The following is a 15,889-nucleotide window of genomic DNA, read 5'->3' as shown; positions in this document are numbered from 1 at the left end:
ATGGATTATTTTGATTTATAAAAATCCCAAAATGAGCTTTCAAGCTGTTATGTCAGCAAATAGCAATAGTCAAGCTGTTAGAAAGACTGAGGGAGAATCTAATTTAGTTTCTTGTTTCCGCCCGGACCGCTATTAGTGTGACGCGCGCCGAATCTTTATTTCTTCATGGTGGATATTTGTGTGCGTAATAAATAAAGTAAGTGCCTTTTAGATATAACTTTACTCTTTACATGTTCTGCTTCAATCTAATTGTAGTGTGAATCAGTAATTTGCACCGTATTTCTGTGTTTCTTGCTGTTCTGGTAAGCTACTGTGATTGCTAGCGCTGGTTAGCATTTGTTGCTAATAGTAGTTCAGTTAATGCTGCTGCTGCCTAGAGTTGCTGTATTTGAAGTTGCATGGCTTGTGTTATTGCTACTGATCCAGCAGTGTTTGTATGAGGATTGCTGGGATTTTGGTTAATTGTTTGTTTATTTCTGTAGCTGTTTGCTGAAATGTTTAGTGAAATCCTAATTTGGCTCATAAGCACTTTTATGTTTGTTCCTTTTTACAGACCATACTCATATGCTCCATGAGCTCAGCATGTAACATGTGTTTCACATGTACTTATGCATCTCAGCCTGTTATGGACCATGTTCTGTCTTTGGAGCCATATTAAAGCTGCCGAACATTATCTCCAGTCTCCTGATTCTCTAACCGGAATCTCCCATCCATGGTGCCACTTCAATCAGCCTTCCTTAACTTAAATGTAGAAGGGTTTTCTACATTAAAATTGGTCCTTCGAGCCGGATTGAAGTAACAATATAACACCATGGATGATGCAGCTTCAGAAGCAGGACAGTCCAAAGGCAGACCCCATAGAGAAAGCCGTCTCACATCTCACCTAGAGGACTATGTAGTTGGTTACCATGCCCCTCATGCTCATCCTGCAACACCTTCTCACACTGTAAGAAGCAAGCACAGGAGCAGCACAAGGAAAACAATTAGCACCATAACCAGCTCTACCTCTCGGTCTGGAAGACACAGCAGCTTCTCCACCGGGTTTTACCCACAGCACGATCTCTCACCTGCTCAAGCTGCATTTCTGGAGGAAAACATTAAGCGGCGCCAGCTTGATTGCCTCCGTCAGGAAATTGAAGAGGATTTACAGGCCGATGTAGAAGACCAACAGATACAGGCTAGGATGAGAGCAGCACAGCACGCCCAAGAGGAGGCCCTCCGAGCAAAAGAGGCTTTAATTAAAAGGCTAGACAGGAACCGACGCCTGAAGCAGGCAGAGTCTGACCTAGAACTGGCGAGATTGGTTACGTCCATGGTTGTATCCGACGAAAACATAGTTCCCTCTGAACCTGCTTCTCCACAAGCGAGTTTCCATCAACCATCAGCTCAGCTAGTAGCAACCAACTCCGCTGACCAACCACTGCATCCAGGGGAGTCTGTTTCACCACCTTCAGGAGCACATATGGTCAGACGCCCCAGCACTCAGCCTGCTAGCATTCCCCTCATGTTTCAGAACCCTGACCAGCCTCTGCCGTCTCGTGCTTGTGCGTCAGCAGCTAGTCCTGTCACTCAGACTATGAATCAAGATCAGAAGTCTAACCTCATGCCATCAAGTCCAGTCCCCAACTCAGTGACCAGAGGGCTACAGTCAGAACCACGGCTCACTCACTTCACACATTCACTGCCTTCACTAACTACACAGTCAGACCCTAGGACGGCAACGGCCATTCCCAGTAACAGCCAGACAATCCCAGCAGCAGTTCCCCTCCCTGGTTTAGCACCACAATCCGGAACTGACCTGCTCATTGCATCTGCTTATGGGATTCCAAGGCCCACACTGCCAGTGTTTGACAGTGGTCGTGAGAGTGATTTTGCCCTACTCAAAATGGCACTAGACAATTTGCTGAATAACCACATCCATCTAAGTGAGCAATATAAATTTCAGGTGATGATTGGTCAATTAAAACTTCCTAGTGCTCTCCAGCTAGCAAAGGCTTACATGCATCACTCACAGCCGTACACTGCAGCTCTGCAGGCACTGCAGGAGAAATACGGTCAGCCCAGACAGCTAGTCCAATCAGAGCTAGGTGCAATCCTCAATACCCCATCACTTAAGATGGGTGAAGCTCAGGCCTTCGACTCATTCGCTCTTTCAGTTCAGTCTTTAGTTGGCATGCTACAAACTCTTGAGGGACAAAATGGCTACGAACTTATGTGTGGGTCCCACGTTGACCGGCTGCTAAGCAAAATGCCAGCCTCCTACAGAGACAGCTTTGTAGAGTATTGTCTCAGCCGGGGCATACTACAATCGGGTACAGACAGAACCTATACGCTCCCTGACTTGGCCGTCTGGTTACAGGTTAAGTCGCAGGCGAAACGTATTTCTAGTCGTGCTGCTGCCCTATTCCAGACTGAGCCGCCAAAACCGACCCGGAGGGAGCATAAACCCCTTTACTCAACGGAAAGGTCAGTACCTGTTCTCCACACAGTAAAAAGCGAAATGTCGAAGGCTGAGTCCTGGTTCTCAAAGCGAAACCCAAAACCGAAGCCATATTGCCCCTATTGTGATAACAAAGAACATTTTCTAAACTCTTGTGAAAGCTTCAAAAGGCTTAGCACCCATCAGATCATCACTTGGATAAAAGAGGGAGGCCGATGCCAGAAATGTGGTCGCAACCACAGAGTGGAGGACTGCAACCTTAAACGTCCATGCAAAGCCTGCAGGGAGCTTCACCTTACAGTTCTTCACGATGCAATAAGTGACTCATCCAGTACAGTCCTGATGGTGAGCTCAGCACCCACTAAGGTTTACATCGACCGCCCTAACCGCTCACAGCGGGTTATGCTAAAGGTGGTGAAGATTCTGATTCATAATGGGGACCGATCTATGGAGGCTTATGCAGTCCTAGACGATGGATCAGAACGAACAATTGTTCTCTCACCTGTCATTAAACACCTTAAGATTGCAGGGCAACATGAGACACTGCCATTGCAGACAGTTCATCAGGATGTCCATCAGCTGGAGGGACTGACCGTCTCATTTGAAGTGTCCCCTTTCTCCAAGCCTTCTGAAAGATATCCAATCTCTGATGCTTTCTCTGCAGGTAGGCTGAGTCTGGCTGAGCACAACTACCCAGTAGCAGCCCTTCAGAAAATGTATAAACATCTGAAGGGTTTACCACTGCAGCTGGTCGAAGGAGTGCAACCATTACTCCTCATTGGATCTGATATGCCACACTTAATTACTCCTATCCAGCCTATCCGTCAGGGACCTAAAGGAGGACCAGTTGCTGTGTGTACCAGACTTGGGTGGTCACTACAAGGCCCAATAACACCCATGCAGACTGCACGTGGAGGACAGCAGTGTCTACATCTCACCTCAGCTACGTCCCAGGCAGAGCTCCTCCAGAATGTGCAACGGCTATGGCAGGTTGACACTTTGCCATACTGCCAAAAGACAGTAACTAGATCAAAGCTAGACCAGAAGGCCATCACCTTATTGCAGACAGCTACAAAGAGGGTTGAGATAGATGGAGTCCAGCGCTATGCAACCCCACTGCTCCGTCGTTCTTCAACCATAACCCTTCAGGCACCTAGGAAGCGGTGCTGCCCAGCCTTCGAAGGATAGAGCGCAGATTGGCTCGCAACCCTAAACTGGCAGAGACATACTGCTCTGAAATGCGCAAGCTACAGTCAGAAGGTTATGTAGCAAAGATCTCATCTGAAGAAGCCAGTCAATCCACAGAAGCCTGGTACATCCCACACCATATGGTGCACCATAATGGAAAGGACAGAATTGTCTTTAACTGCTCTTTCCAGTATCAGGGTCTGTCCCTTAATGAGCAGCTATTACCAGGCCCAACACTTGGCCCTTCTTTGATAGGCGTTCTCCTGCGATTCCGTCAGCACGCTGTTGCCGTCAGTGGTGACATCCGAAGCATGTTTCACCAGGTGCGCCTGCTTCCAGGTGATCGACCAGTTCTTCGTTTTATCTGGAGAAACATGCAAAGAGAGCAGGAGCCTACCATATATGAATGGCAGGTTCTACCCTTTGGAACAACATGCAGTCCATGTTGTGCAATCTATGCTCTCCAGCACCATGCCCAAGAACATGCAGAAGATAATCCTGACTTGGCAGCAATTGTGTCACAGGCATTTTATGTAGATAATTGTCTCCACAGCACACCAGATCCCGCAAAGGCTAAGGACGTGATTGACAGCTTGAGACAATTGCTTGCAGAAGGAGGGTTCGATATCAGACAATGGGCAAGCAATTTACCATCAGTCATAGAACACCTCCCAAAGGGTGCCAGGTCTACCTGCAGTGAGCTTTGGTTGTCACGAAACAGTACTGACCTCCAGGAACCCACTCTTGGCATGCAGTGGAACTGCCTTACTGACATGCTGGGTTACAAGCACCGCACTACTGATAATCAGATTCCAACCTTGAGGAACCTTTATAGGATCCTGGCCAGCCAGTATGACCCACTAGGTTTCATTGTGCCGTTTACGACCAGAGCTAAAGTCCTTATACAGGATCTATGGAAACAACATGTGGCATGGGACGAGCCTATCGGCCCTCAGCATATACGAGATCAGTGGGCCGTGTGGGAGGCAGAGCTCCCCATCCTTCAGCAGGTGCAGTTTCCCAGACCCTTTGTGCCAGCCAGCGCGGACAGCACTGTAGCGACCAGGGAGCTTCACGTATTCTGTGATGCTTCAGAGAGAGCATATGGGTCAGTCGCCTATCTGCGGACCATAACCCATGGTGGGGACGTCCATGTGGCTTTCATCCTAGCCAGGTCCCGTGTAGCACCAAAGAAATGCCTCTCTATGCCTCGTCTAGAACTGAGTGCTGCATTAACTGGAGCTCAGCTGGTCAAACTGATACAGGACGAACTAACCCTCACAGTTGGTGAAGTTGTTTGCTGGTCAGATTCTACCACGGTGCTGTATTGGCTGAACTCAGAGTCCTGCCGCTACAAGGTCTTTGTTGGGACACGTGTGGCTGAAATCCAGAATCTCACTGAAGGGGCTACCTGGAGGTACGTTGACTCACATCATAACCCAGCCGATCACATCACTAGAGGTCTGACCCTCACTGCATTAGTCCATCCAAGCCAGTGGAGGTCAGGACCTGATTTCCTGATGAAAAGTTCTGACCATTGGCCAGTCATGCCAAGTACCGGAGCAGAGCCTCATCAGAATGAGTTAAAGAAGGGTGCCTTTGTTGGCTTAGCTTCAGTTGTATTGAACACAGCAATACCAGACCCAAAGCAATTCCACGCCTGGAAGGAGCTCATCAAGACTGCAGTACAGTCCCATCACGGGGCGGCTGCCCCTAATTCAAACCCGAGGCCTGATGCTTCAGACTATGTGGTTGCTGAAAGAGCTCTCTTAGCTCAGGCTCAGCTTGACTCTTTCCCACGAGAGGTAAAGGCACTTAAAAATAATCACTCCATTCCATCTGACAGTCGCCTATGTTCCCTGGCACCTGAGTATGAAGAGGCCACAGGACTCCTTAGAGTTGGAGGGCGTCTTCGGCGAGCTGTGGATTTGGAGGAGGGGACAATTCATCCCATCGTTCTTGATCCCGAGCACCATATAACTAAGCTGCTGATAAAGGACTGTGACGAGAGGCTTCATCACCCTGGTGCAGAGCGAGTTCTGGCTGAACTTCGCAGGCATTATTGGATTTTTCGGGGTCGCGAAGCTATCCGTAAACACCAGCACAAATGTCCTGAGTGTCAGCTTTGGCGAGCCAAGCCACAAGCTCCACAGATGGCTGACCTTCCTCCTTCGAGACTGCGTGTCCACAAGCCCCCGTTTTACTCCACTGGAGTAGACTGCTTTGGTCCATTTTCAGTCAAGGTCAGACGGAGTCAAGAGAAGAGATGGGGCATCCTTTATAAGTGCATGACCACCAGATGTGTGCATTTGGATCTCCTCGAAAGCCTGGACACAGATTCCTTCCTGCTCTCCCTGCGCCGCCTAATAGCACGCAGGGGTAAACCATTTGAGCTTCTCTGTGATAATGGAACCAACTTTACAGGAGGAAATCGAGAATTAGTAGAGGCCTTTGAAGCTATGGCTCCTTGCCTGCAGGAGCAATTAGCAGAGCAGAGGATCAGATTCCAGTTTAACCCACCTTCCGCTCCACATTTTGGAGGCACCTGGGAAAGGGAAGTCAAGTCGGTGAAAACAGCTCTGAGAGTAGTCCCACGAGAGCAGTCAGTCGCTGAGCCAGTTCTGCGGACTCTACGGATCGAGGTGGAAGGAATTCTTAATTCCAAGCCATTGGGCTATGTGTCAACAGATGTCTCGGATCCTGATCCTATAACACCCAACATGCTACTTATGGGACGCAGGGATTCATCTCTTCCCCAGGCTTTATATGGCGGAGAGGATTTGCTTGGGAAGCGACGGTGGAGACACAGCCAGGTGTTGGCAGACAACTTCTGGGCTTCCTTCATCAGACACTACCTCCCGGGACTGCAGCAACGTCAGAAGTGGAAGAGCGATAGCAAGGAACCTACTACAGGTCAGGTTGTTCTTGTTGTTGATCCACGGCTCCCGCGGGCTCTTTGGCCTGTGGGTTCGGTGGTTGAGACCTTCAAGGGTGCAGATGGACGTGTACGTATTGCCACAGTGAAGGTAAAGGACAAAATCTACACAAGGCCTGTCGTTAGACTGGTCCAGCTTCCCCAGTTTACTAATGACTCTTAGTTCATATAGCAGTCTTTCTATGTTCGATACAATTCTCATGTTAGAGAATTGGGGGCGGCTGTGTTAGAAAGACTGAGGGAGAACCTAATTTAGTTTCTTGTTTCCGCCCGGACCGCTATTAGTGTAACGCGCGCCGAATCTTTATTTCTTCATGGTGGATATTTGTGTGCGTAATAAATAAAGTAAGTGCCTTTTAGATATAACTTTACTCTTTACATGTTCTGCTTCAATCTAATTGTAGTGTGAATCAGTAATTTGCACCGTATTTCTGTGTTTCTTGCTGTTCTGGTAAGCTACTGTGATTGCTAGCGCTGGTTAGCATTTGTTGCTAATAGTAGTTCAGTTAATGCTGCTGCTGCCTAGAGTTGCTGTATTTGAAGTTGCATGGCTTGTGTTATTGCTACTGATCCAGCAGTGTTTGTATGAGGATTGCTGGGATTTTGGTTAATTGTTTGTTTATTTCTGTAGCTGTTTGCTGAAATGTTTAGTGAAATCCTAATTTGGCTCATAAGCACTTTTATGTTTGTTCCTTTTTACAGACCATACTCATATGCTCCATGAGCTCAGCATGTAACATGTGTTTCACATGTACTTATGCATCTCAGCCTGTTATGGACCATGTTCTGTCTTTGGAGCCATATTAAAGCTGCCGAACATTATCTCCAGTCTCCTGATTCTCTAACCGGAATCTCCCATCCATGGTGCCACTTCAATCAGCCTTCCTTAACTTAAATGTAGAAGGGTTTTCTACACAAGCAGTATAAATACTTTCAGGAGGCACTGTATAAACATGAAATAAAGTTGCCCTAATTATTGAAAAACAGCACAGACAAACACTGCAATCTAATTTATCTTTTATTTTATCTTTAATTGAGTAACTGTGTATGAGACAGAGACAAACAGCTACTGTAAGTTGAAACAACAGCCGCTTATATTCTGCTTATTACACATCATGGCCACAGTGACCACAGGTTCAACAGAAAACATGAACATCTGTGGACGGCTGGTCTCCACACCGGGGGAAAGGATGCTTTAAAGGAGCTCGAGATTCTGAGGATGAAGAATCAATATTTGAGGGAGTAGCTTCATAATGACCCGGGGCAAGGCTGCAGAACCAACAATGGATGTGAAAATAGTTGTTTGTTTCTGACAGTGCAGAAGCCATCTTATTAACATATCAATCTCTAATGTCCAGGGGCTAAATGTGCAGCAAAAGGACCACAGAGAACAGGGAGCCATGTCTTTTTCTGTCTCTTTTCCTCATCTGAATGTTATCTCCATCCAAGGTTAACAGACCCGAGGAGAAGCATCGCAGCTGGACTGAGCTGATAGACAATATATGAAAAAATTACAGCTTCTTTGTCCCTTAAAGGTGCAGTAGGAGATCTTATCTGACGCATTTTTAACATGTGAGTTAAAGGAATAGTACACCCAAAACATGATTAGCCTTCATTTTCTACTCACCCCCATGCTGAACAACACTCTGGAGTACTTTTTTGATATCTCAAATGCATCTGGAGATCTGGGAGGCTTCTTGCTGTCTGCTGACATTCAAATAATGGAGGTCTATGGCGCCCGAGGCAGAAAGGTCCATAAAAGTCCACAAAAAACGTGTCAATATTCCTCCATACTGCTCGTCCAATGTATTCCAAGTGTCCTGAGTGGGTAGCATCCAGAATTTACTCGAAACGAAGTCATTTAGAATGTTTTTAGAGCATAAACACTAGTGTATAGGATTTCCTGAAAGCGCGCGCCAGCGCGTTCACGACGCTACGGAAGCCGGCACACCAAACCAGATGAAAGTGCGCATTCAGCGTCTGCTCTGCCGATAATGCAAGCGTAAAAGAAGAAATGTGCTGTTTACCTGTGCAAAGAAAGAAACAACGAAAGAAAAATGTCTGAGGACTTCAGTGTTGAGGAAGAGCATGAGTTCTTTGCCGAGCTGAATGCGCTGGTTTGGTCTGCCGGCTTCCGTAGCGTAGTGATCGCGCATGTGCGCGCTTTCAGGAAATCCTATACACTACTGTTTATGCTCTAAAAACATTCTAAATGACTTCGTTTCGAGTAAATTCTGGACGCTACCCACTCAGGACACTTGGAATACATTGGACGAGCAGTATGGAGGAATATTGACACGTTTTTTGTGGACTTTTATGGACCTTTCTGTTTCGGGCGCCATAGACCTCCATTATTTGAATGTCAGCAGACAGCAAGAAGCCTCCCAGATCTCCAGATGCATTTGAGATATCAAAAAAGTACTCCAGAGCGTTGTTCAGCATGGGGGTGAGTAGAAAATGAAGGCTAATCATGTTTTGGGTGTACTATTCCTTTAAAAATCTCCCCAAAGAGGCTTAGCAAGCAGTGAAATAGAAGGTCTGGAAGTGAAACTAAAATAAATGGTCCCTGCTGCAGTGAGAAATCAAGGAGTAACCCCAAGCAATCACAAAACACGGTCCGTTGTACACGATTGGTTCCTGACAAGTCAATCATGGTCGTCTGCTTGTCCCTCCTCCCTGTACGCGTACCCTGACACATGAACGAATCAAGCCCCCAATGCTTCTGCAAGATGCTGGAAGCTAGCCACTGTTAAGCTACGTTCACAACTAAAGCAACAAGAGCAGCAAAAACCTGCTGCTTCATTTTTGATGCTTGTACAAGTTTAGTTCTGATGTGCAGCTGAAGCATCTTTGCTGCTCTGGCTGCGCGATGGAAAAAGTGGGTCTGATGCATGTTGCATGTATTTGCTGTGATCAGAAGGTAAAAAGTAGTTTGAATCTACTTTGAAGTGAGGAAATCCACCTGAAAACTTCATCTGTGCAGTCAGTTCATCCAGATTACCATCCTGCCTTCAAATATTATTTCTCTGTCGAGCTGCTCAGCTCGGTCACTAGGAATCCCATTCAACAGCAGCCTCTGGCCTGGTCGCATCTTCGCAGTTTGCTGCGGCAGCTGGAAAGCATTTTTCATGTACGTAATCCAAACTGCAGGAACCAGGATAATTAAAGCGAACATATTTTGCAAGCAGATTTCGGCATTTTAAGTTAATTTAGGCGTCAATAAAATGTTTCAGAGGATCGATAATAGCGCTCTGCATCATCAGTGCTGCCCCATCTCCCTGCTCTCGACGCACTGGAGGACATTTTGCTGCACCGTGATGAACACCTCGACAGACAGAGTGCGTGTTTATGTGCGGGGTGGTCTGAAGGAAGAGGCATGGTTGAGTATGTTCAAAAGTATAGCTTGGTGGAATGGTTTTTCCAAGATCTCCTACAGCACCTTTAATGGAGCAACACATCTGACCGCAATCCTATACACCAGCAAACCAGCCCAGATAGGCATGAAGTCAAGCTAAAGCCACCTTCACCATTGAAAACATCATTTGAATTTCATAAATTAAAAAAATAGTATTAGATTTGAAAGTCTGTACTACTTTTTTGTGCTATAAATAATATTTTGGTAGTGTTTTGCAATGTTTATTTCAAAGAAAACTTTGGCGAGGTTCAAAAAATGCAAAATATTTTGTATTTTGTCCCTAATATTTCAGGCAGGGTCAAAGCTACAATGGTGCCGACACCAGAAAACCATTCTATGACATCTTACCTTTACAGACGTACCAAAAGTTTCTTCTTAAATCTAATAACTTTGAGGCTATAAGTTATTTACTTTTGTGTGTTTTTGTCAGGCAGAAATTTATTTATACCCCCTTAGGGTGTAAGAGGTTAAAACCTTGATCTGAAAAAAAACACAGAAATGTTTTTGAACCATTACTGAGAGGAGCACAACATCTTCTGTACACAAAATAACTCAAAGACCCCAGGAACCTACTCTGTATGGAAAGCAATTTACTGATAAATACTTTTTGCTATAGCTGAAGTTTCCAGATTTCTTTGTTTTGTTTTTGTTTGTTTTTCTTCTTCTACACATGGCAGCCATATTGGATTTTTAGGTCCGGATCAGCAACACTACCAAATATGCACTGGGGTCAAAAGTACACGCATTTGTTACTGAAGTAGAAGTATAGATACTGCAGTTTAAAAACACTCTGGTAAAAGTTGAAGTATCAGCTTGACCTCTTTAGTCAAGTAAAAGTAAAAAAGTATGAGCTCCAAAAACTACTTAAAGTATGAAAGTATAAAGTAACCTTTAAAAACAAACAGCCAGATGCCACTATATGAACTGAAAGCTCAATTTTTCGACTATATGGAAAATTTCTTGGAGATAGAGCCAAGGATGAGGGAGGTCTTGTTGGTCTCCGTCTCCCGATACGCTCTCGTCTGTGTCTGACCTTTCAGACATTTCAACATCTTTATCTGAATCCCACATTGTAGCATGGGGTAGACAATCCACGTTTGCAGTTTGTAGAAGACCTGCTTGCTTCTGATGCTTTCCTTTAACGAACCAATGAGTGTTTGCGTTATATGACTCATCCAATCACACTAGTTTTCACTAGATGAGGATGGCGCCAATGGATGGAGCACATGACGTGAAATAAATATTTAAAAACATTAAACTGAAGCCAAGAATAACGAGCAATGTTTGTTTTAAAAGTCTAAGGAATAGAAAGTACAGATACTTGTGTGAAAATGTAATGAGTAGAAGTCAGAAGTAGGAAGAAAATGAATTAATGGAGTAAAAGTATAGATACCTAAAAAGTGTATTTAAGTACAGTAACATAGTATTTGTACTTCGTTACTTGAGACCTCTGCAAATATGCCTCTTAAATATTACACTTTAAGTAACCCTCTCTTATTACTCCAACTTGAAAACCAGAAAAAAAAAAAAACTCAGATTACAGAGAATAAATTGAACATCATTAAACAACATTTTGCATTTTAGATCTACGCCCTGAAAAACCTTCGGTCTTGTGGTCGTCTAAAGCATTTATTCTAAGAACATTGCGATTTGGGGTTTTTTTGCCAACCAAAAAAAGTGTTTTAGCTTGTTCTCATTTCCTTCATCTGTACCACATTTTTGGATTGTTTGGGATGGAGAGAAAGCCCATGGTAGATGTTAGAGAATCAGAATACAGTGACACCAAAGCAAAGAGGTTGTATATCAGTGATAAACTTATTCTGACCTTAACTCTCCTTTCCTTATCTTGTTATTTTTAAACAAAATACATGTTTTATTATGATTTCTTACTGAAAACACAAGTGTTTTCTTTTTCCTTTATAATTTCGCTCCTTCCTGCCCACGTACAGCCCAGACTCTCCAGTAGTAAGATCAGACGAAGCTATGAATAAGGGATTTAACAGCGCTTCTGATGTTTAAGCAGAAAATGCAAAGTCTAAATTAAAAAGATATGTGGACTAAGCAGACCGGCCTGGATTATGTAGAAGCTGAGATGCGACCTAGAGGAGCAAAGACTGAATCGGCTGAATCAGGTTAATGAGGTTGCTCAATAAATTAAATTCAGTGTGGATAAAAAGGAAAAGTGCTCCAGGTCCACTAGAATAAAACCACAACAGCTTCAAATCAGATACCAATTATTCCCCAAAAGTGTTTCTTTAAGGAATCTGGTCAAGGGTTGGTAAATTATTATCATTTGCAATATAACCACAATTTAAAGACATGCAATCTTCAAATCAGGGTTTTTTTTCCGGACAAGTGGAAGAAACTAGAAGAAAGTTTTTTTCCATTTCTTCTGGAAGAAACTGGAAGAACGTTCTGGTAATAGATCACATTTTAGAGAACTGGGACAGTTCCTTTAAAAAGTTAGCTTACTATATCCACAAGGCTACATAAGGAGAAATCTTTGAGAATACACACAGTGACACAGATTTTTCTTATTTATAATTTAATATTAACTAGATGAATGAATTGGTCACTATTGGTTACAAAACTTGCTCAGTGTCCAAACCCCTTTGGTTTATATTGAACCTCACCTCAAGGTTATTACTGGGTTTGGGCCTCCTTAAGGCAAAATATTAACCAAAAACAAACAACTTTCCAGTAAATTTGAACTTCCAAGTTTCTTCTGAAAGAAAGAATTTCTTCCAGCTGTAGAAAAAAAAAAAAAAAAAAACATGGAACATTCCTGGTAAAAAAACGACATCCGGAAGAAACTTCCAGCCCTGCTTCTAAATGCAGAGAAACTCAGTCCTGTATGGGAGAATTATCCTGCCATAATGCAAGAGCACATAATTTCAATTTGAGAAAAGAATTTCATCTTCTTGCACTCAAAACTTATAATGCTCACACTCAAAACATGCGCTCTTTCTCAAATATTTTCTCTTCTTCTTGCACAGATATTTTCTCCTCTCGCTTGCCTCCTTCTCTTCGTGCACAAACCGCGCTCTGCTCGGGTCTCAGTTACGCTCGCAAACCCCTATGCTCTGCTTGCGGATTTTTTTTGCTCTCAGGTTGGATCGGATCGTCGCCTAGCAATCTTTCCAGCCAATAGAACGACAGCCTCGGAAAGGGTGCGCTTGTCTAACTCTATTGAGTGTGCCTGTGAGAAACCTTACCGACAATAAATTGGCCTTTTAATTTAAAAGCTATGCATTTTTAGACGTGACGTGATGTGAACAGAAAACTCCCGCCTCAGAGTTGCTCGTCAGAAAAAAAAAAAAAAAAAAGTTTGCTAGTCAGGGCAGATGCTAATTCTGCCTTTTCTTGACTTTTCATTGGTGATTCTTGAATCGCCCTTTATTATTTCCTTTTTTATTGCCCTGATTGTTGTTGTTTTTCAGCTTCTTATTTTAATAACTTTTTAATTAAAACGCCAATCACATTTTATTTAACGAGAATAGGACTTTCTCACTCCAGCCCTTAAACTGATAGTAATGCGCTTTAAGAGGGTTTGCTGCCACAAAGAAAGAGCAGCATCACTACCTGATCTGTAGCACAATCTCATTTGTTCATGTGCAACCAGAACACACCTGGGTCTTTATCAATTGAGCTTTTAGAACGAAATTGCTTTTCTCCTTCTCTAATAATAAAAAGCAAATACCACCTTACTTCTTTCAACTCATTGTTTCGCCTTTGGATTTGTAAATTGCAGTAATTTGGAGTTTCGGTGTTTGCTATACTTATGCTTTTATAGTATTTATTGCATGATCTAAAGCAGGGGTCACAGATTAGCGGACCACGGTCTGGATCTGGACCAACCTGCTGGCTAATTCAGACCCAACCTGATTTAAAACATTTATAAATTACTGCATGTTGTCTGACGACGGTGTCTAATTTCACTTTCGGCGTTTCTCTTGTTAATATGGTAAAGACCAGGCTACACATGATGCCATTTAGCCAATGAGCTGCTGTCAGTCTGGGTTGCTGCTGCTGCTACTTTTAGACACAGCAGGCAAACCTGTGGCAAGCTGGGCGATGGGAAAGAAGGAGAAGATGATGAGAAGAAGAGAGCAGAGAAAGTGTGGACTGCTGGAAGAACTGTGGTGAAAGAAAAGTGAAATGGTGCTCAAAGATGACCCTGAATATTTGGAGGATTTTTGGCTCAACCTGCTGCTGTGAAGCAGGATTCTCCTCCATGAACAGAATCAAAAATAAATATGGATCCAGGCTCAGAATGAGTTCCTTGATATGTGCTTTAGAATGGCATTGTCTCCATTCAAACCCAGGTTTAAAGCCTTGCAGGGCAGCCTAAAGCCCACTGCTCTCATTAAGACCGAAAAAAGAAAGAAAATTAACGCTCAGTTCAGGTGTTTGATCAAATAAATAAAATAATTTATTGGACCAGACCGATACAAAGACACTTCACCATCTCCAATATTCACTCAGAGAAGAATCTTAAGACCATGATCCACCATGAGAAAATGCAAAAATGAAATACAAATCATGGTCTCAAATGAAAAAAGTCTGGTGAATTTTGAAGATATAACAAGGTAAATTCAGACAGAAGATGAACAAACCCAAAGTGAGCCCATCCTGTAGATTTGTCACCCAGCTCTCAGGCTCTGGTGGGTCCACTCTCTGCCAACCTATTGCTTTCATGCTACGTTCACAACAACAGTTACTACAACTGTATAATAAGCAGAGGCAATTCACTTCCTATTAAAAAAGTGACAAAAATGACAACAATACTTTATTTGAAGGGGATGTCATAAACATGACATGCCCAGAGAGCGGTAATGACACTCTATGAGGGACAAGGCTGTCATCTTTAGGTGTCATTCAGCCATCCCAAACTGTTCCGGCTTTCATGTTTCTTTTTTTGCTGGGAAGGTTCTTTGTTTTGGGAGCTGCCAGCATCCTCATCATAAAACGGGAGAAGTACTTTTATAAATCCAACCACACTGTTACTTTTTAGCTTGGAAGCATGGTCTCTTAATCTCAGAAAAACCAGAGGTGTGTGGCTCAGGGAAGCATCTTTCCCCAGAGAAATGTCTGTTAATATCTGTGTGAACACAAATCTATGCATCACCCTAATCTACAACCTTTCCTGTTGCTGAAAAAATAATAACTTTGGAGCACCTAAAATACCCTCTATCCACAAATCGCAAAAACATTTGCTAGGAACCAAAAAGCAAACTATTACACAATTTACACTACCCTTGAAAAACCGTGCCGAGACCGGTCAGAGCTCAGTAACTGAGATAACTTATCGTGTGTAAATGGAAAGCAAACTGAACTGAACCGAGCTAGACCCAACCGGACCGAGATAACGGCAGACCAGTTCCAGAGGTGGGCTCGGCTCGGTTTTTCCCTGGCTCGGTTCTCTGATAACAAGAGCGCATGAGCAGAACGCGTCATCTCTGTCTGGCTGCACATCGCGATTCACACTCCATTCCAGTAGTTGGTGGTAATGCCCCTCCGGATGTTAATTGCCAACACACAAAAAAGAAGAAAATAAACTGTAAACAACAATCGAAATCTTCTCAAGCAACATTTTAAATAATGGCATTTTAAGTAAGAACACCGAAGTACAGCAATAATAATCAAGCATAACTTTCTGAATGTGACGGCGCCGCCATTTTGATTTGCTTGATTCCCTCCTTCTTTGTCTTTTTCTTCTTGTGTTTTATGGCGGTTGGCAAACAACTTTTGGTGCATTACTGCCACCAACTGCTTGATTTCCTCCTTCAATACTGGCAGTAATACCGCAGATCGTCACTAGGAGGCGAGGAGTTGAGGAACTGAGATAGCGTGATGTGTAAATGGTCGTCAGAGCCGAGCTCGGCCTGGTTAACTGATCCAAGCTCGGACC

General features: G+C 43.8%; 1 protein-coding gene and 1 long non-coding RNA gene across 5 annotated transcripts in view; one reads left to right on the top strand and one right to left on the bottom strand.

Moving 5' to 3' along the window:
* mon2 (MON2 homolog, regulator of endosome-to-Golgi trafficking) overlaps positions 1-15,889 on the bottom strand; it is a 97,283-nt gene that overhangs the window by 79,279 nt on the left and 2,115 nt on the right. The window lies entirely within an intron of this gene.
* Positions 107-673, top strand: LOC119785773. Its single transcript, XR_005281096.1, has 2 exons — positions 107-196; positions 554-673. It is a non-coding gene; the product is annotated as an uncharacterized LOC119785773 (long non-coding RNA).

The sequence above is a fragment of the Cyprinodon tularosa genome, unplaced genomic scaffold (genome assembly GCF_016077235.1).
Source record: "Cyprinodon tularosa strain WSP-4 unplaced genomic scaffold, ASM1607723v1 ctg258, whole genome shotgun sequence".
NCBI lineage: Eukaryota > Metazoa > Chordata > Actinopteri > Cyprinodontiformes > Cyprinodontidae > Cyprinodon > Cyprinodon tularosa.
Note: the sequence above shows the minus strand (reverse complement) of the source record. Positions and strands in the feature narration are given on the sequence as shown.